Here is a 4,959-nt window from a genome sequence, read left to right on the forward strand (position 1 = left end):
GGTTTCCTTTGCTTATGAGATATATTAGCTGCTTCCAGGTTTTCTTCCTGTAGGTTCCCATTTCCCCGCTTCTTCTTCAGAGCCATTTTACCAGTGCTATTGTCCCAGATTATTTTTCTGCTTTTAGCTTTGATAGTCAAAGTACAGTACTTTATAACATATATTCGATCAGTTGTCACATAAGAAAATTAACAACAGTGAAATTTCCAAAATTGACCAAATTGGCATTAACTATTACCACATACTGTTCTGAAAAGGTTATTTTCAAAGCTGCTCCTGAAGAAAGAAACCTGAGTCCTAAAGAGCTGCCTTTTTGAAAAAGAATGAATGGCCACCTGGTTACTGTGTGTATGGCCTTTCTCAGGCCTCCATTTTAATTCTGAAATGTTCTTGTTAACCTGGAGGAAGTGGAACTCTCATTTTTGTGCTAGGGCAGAGTTTTTCTGTACAACAAACTTACTTTATGTTATGCTAGACTGTCATCTACAGAGCCCCTAGAGTCTCATTATTTGGCTATTGATGTTTATGCCCATTGTTTCAAATAACGAAGGCTCTATCTGAATTTGGGCCGCAGTTTGATTGTGCAGCCCAGCAACCTAGCTAATGACTAACAGAAGCCAGATAACTTCACAGAGGCAGGCAGTGAAGGAAAGAGAGACTGGAAGCTGTGTGTACATGCCATTTTGAGATTGAATTAAAACAGCTACTTGAAGTGATTTTCAGCCTCTTAGGGTGCAGTTAGGGTGCAGAAGTAAAAAGAAGTAAGTCCTGTGATGGAATAGCACTGTAAAACTAGCACACTACCACTAGCACGCTCGGGGTGTGTGTTGGCGTATATGACACCGACGCACCCCCCCGGGACCATTCGCACAAACAGTCCCAGTAGGGGCGGGGAAGACGGTGCAGCCTGCGTGGAGGCTGCGCCTGTGCGGAGGCTGCACCATCGTCCAAACGCCTTACCATCCCTCCGACCTTCCGGCGCGTTGCCCAGGCCAGGGGACACACACCACTGCCCTGCGCGATAGCTCTGGAATCGCAGGGCAGGGGGCATGTCCCCTGGCCTGGGCGACACGCCGGAAGGTCGGAGGGACGGTAAGGCATTCGGGAAAGGGGGGAAATGGCATCTTCCAGCCGCTGCCATGCGAAGCCGCTGTTTCCAAAAAACCTCACCCAGGGAGCGAGGTTCGGAAACAGTGGCTTTGCGCGGCTCAGGGCTTGCGAGGCCGCTGCTGCTGTGATTTAGCAGCGGCAGCCGTGCGAACCTCTCTTCAGGGACACTGTTTTTAGCATCCCTGGGACGCTGTATTCTGCCCGTGCGGAAACAACCAGAGTCACACCTACATGGCAAAAAAGTGTAGTTGATCAATGATCTTTGATCCACCGGGTGGGGAAACCAAAAGGAACTTTAAAGCCTTTGCGGACCGCATGGCAAGGTGGAACGTGTTCTTGGAAAGTAGGAGAACAAAGCCTAGGTGACTCTATCATGGGCTAAGCTAAGAGAAGGACCTCTGGGCTGGATGTCCCGAGAGATCCATAAGAATTCATTCAGCTGAGCAAATCTCTTGTAACTGCATTTATGTTTTATTTCTTTGATTTCTGTTTTTCAATAAATCCTTGGAAACTCAGCTGGTTGGAGTTATTGGAGAAAAGGACCCAAAATTTTACTGAAACAAGTGTGGCTCTCCCAGGCTTGGTTTCATGATATGGTGGCAGCTTTTGTGGTCTCTAATACTCCAGGATAAACACCTTCGTGGCTTTGCAGCAGGCTTGCAGTGATGGAGCAGGTTACTGGCAGCTGTTGCGGAGAAGAAGAGGATGTGCAGATTGAGGACCACACAGTGGAGGTCACACTGCATGAGTCTCATCTGGCCTGTGAAATCCAAGAGGATGAGCTGGTGACCACTGGGTCTGATGCGAAGTCAGGCACTGAGTGGATCTACCAGGACAGTTATGGCAGCTGGGCAGCAAGTCGGTCAGCATCCAGTAAGGTAAAGTGGAGGGGCAAAGGCTTCGAGAGTGAGCAGCAAACCCCTAAGGCAATTCCGGCACCCCAGGATGACTGGAAAGACTTCATGAAAAGCTTCGCGCTAAGGCAACAAGTGACTCTCGACTTACTAGCATCTCAACAACAAAAGCAGAATGAAAACTCGTGGCAGAGAAAGCCATTCCTGAAGTTTGAACAAGGATCAGAGGTAAACGTTTTTTTACATCTTTTCGAGGCGGCATGTAAAACTTACAAAGTGCTTCCCGCAACTAAAGGCCAAACCATGATTTAAGGAATATAGATGAGTTTGGTCTCTGTTGCATAATGCCAGCAGTGCTACCCCTACCTGGCAGCTAGGGTTGCCAACTTCCAGCTGGGGCCTGGACATCTTTCATTTTTACAACTGATCTCCAAACCACAAAGATTTGTTCCCTAGGGAGAAACAGCTGCTTTGGAAACATTACTTGGCTGCTTTGGAAGGTGAACTTTATGCCATTGCTCCCCTTCCTAAACCACGCCCTTTCCAGGCTTCACTCTCAAAATCTCCAGGTATTTTTCAGTCCAGAGTTGGCAATCCTATTTAGAGGAAAGGGCATATGGACTGAATTGGAAGGAATCCAATGAAGATCAAGACATTGGTTGGTTCCACACAGCACAAAAAAAGATTATGGGACATCTTAAAAAGAGATGACTGCTTCTTTTCATTCCACAAACCCAAAGTAAGACATCTGGGGGACATCTTAAAAAGAGGTGACTCCTGATTTGGTTCCAGACAGCAAAAGCATCAGGGGGGAAAGGGGCTTTTTCCCACCCAACTGTTTTGCTCTCTAGTCAGTTTCACCCTCTGCTTGTGCCCTATATTTTGTGTGCTGCTGAAGGGATTCTCCCTGCCTCCATTTGATGAAGGTTGCCCCAGGATGTTTGCTCTGCAGGTTCTGATCCTGGGTGCCTTTTTAGCCCCAAAAGCACATAATTGTACTACACAGACACATATAAGAGAATCTTAGAGGACTCCCACTGAGAAGCCATTGGGTTTGCAGAGGACTGGTCTACCACCCATTGAGAAGCATCTTCTGGCTGAAATGGCCAGAAAGCACATCAGGACAAGATTTCTTGCCCTGATGCTCTCCAACTCCCAACATGTGGCAGCTGGCCCATGGGTAATCGGCCAGAGATACTTGGGGGTTCCTGTTGAAAGAGAGCAGTGAACCTGAGGCAAAAAAAATTAGAGTCTGCCACTCTTAACCACCACAACATGCTGTATTAGAAAGATGCCAGTGGCTACAGAGAGACAGTGTGATGTAGTGGTTAAGATGTTGGACTAGGACCTGGAAAACCCAGAATCAAGTCCCCACTCATGCCAAGAAAGCTTGCTGGGCGATCTTGGGCTAATCAGACACTCTCAGTGCTGACCCTGATGAGTATTTGGATAAGAGTTCTTCAAGAAATACCAGGGTCATGACACAGAGGCTGGCAATGCCAAATCATAGATTTCTTGTAGCCTAGGATTCCAAAAGAGTTCAAGCTACAAATCTGATCAACCTTGGCCCTTTCCACATGGGCCAATAAAAGCAGGGGGAAGGAGGGTTACATGAATCCGCCCTCGCCCTGGCCCTTCGCACAGCTGGCTGTCCCAGTGCATTGGCCAGGGTGCGCGTCTTTGCACAAAGGCCCTTTTTTACCCCATGTCCCCTGCATGGCTCCAGAGCTGGGAGCTGAGGAAGGGGTTGTTGAGAATCGCATTATGTGCGATTCTCTTGTTTTATTGTGGCTCATAGCCACAGCTGCGTGCTCTGCTGCGGCTGTAAGCCACATTAAAACAAAAGAATCACACGTAGCGCAATTGTCAAAAAACCCATGTGGGGGGAAGGTGTTCTCACCCAACCTAGGTTTTTTACCAGGTTTATCTTGGTTTAATTGGCCCGTGTGCAAAGGGCCCTTGCCAAACAATTCCCACCCCATCTCTCAGTTCCATTTACCCAAACTTTCTCCTACCTCTCTACCTCAGCTGCATTTATGTAAGCTAAAGGAAATTCTATGTTCAGAGGTCAATTATTTCTGAAGGTCAAATGTTTTAGATAGACAATATGTTCTTCCACTCAAATCTATTTCAAGTGATTCACATCTCACTGAATTTCCTACCCAGATTCCCACAAAAACATTTCCCCATCAAAAAATGTTACCCCACCATCCAAAATATGCAGTTCTAGCTTGGATCCAGCTGATTAATTTTGCATCCAGTTATGCCCAAATTAATTTCTCGAATTAATTCTCTACTCATTTCTGTTGTGCCTTCTAAAGGAAATACAAACATTTAAAGGGTAAAATAGACAGATATTCCAGCTCATGCCAGCTTTGTCTCCTTTAATCTTTCTTTTAACCTTCAGCCAATAATTTCCATTTTTCATTCACTTCAGTGGTGGGCTTCCTTACTCTTAAGTATTGTTCAGTCTACATGCAGTCTGATTTGTTCTGCAAGCTCCAAATCCAGTGTGAAAAGGCAAGATAACAAAGGAGTGCAGTATAAAATAGGCAGCTGCTGACCAATCTCCATAAAGTGGTACACTCCATTGCTGAGGGGAGGGAGCTTAACCTTGCCTGTCTTCTGTCACCACATGTGCTCCCCTTCATGTCAATCGATCAGTCAATCAAATCTTTATCACAGTCATAGACCAGCATAATGTAAATTAGGTGAAAGATAGAACATAAAGGATAAAACTAAAGTGGTAAATTCCACACAGGGCAAATATAACAGGTGTAGAATGCAATACAAACTGTTTGGAGCAGGGACTTCACACCAAAATGAGTATGCCCCATTTTATTTTCCTCAACCTGGGATGTTAAAAAAATCCCCAAACCAGTGATCTTTTTGCAAAATCCGACATTGGAGCTGCTCCGGTGAGAATGGCCAGGCAGGAGACGCTTTAGTTCCCTCTTTTCCACCGTGTCATTCAAAGTCAGGGAGTATTTGCCTG

The sequence above is a fragment of the Sphaerodactylus townsendi genome, linkage group LG09 (genome assembly GCF_021028975.2).
Source record: "Sphaerodactylus townsendi isolate TG3544 linkage group LG09, MPM_Stown_v2.3, whole genome shotgun sequence".
NCBI lineage: Eukaryota > Metazoa > Chordata > Lepidosauria > Squamata > Sphaerodactylidae > Sphaerodactylus > Sphaerodactylus townsendi.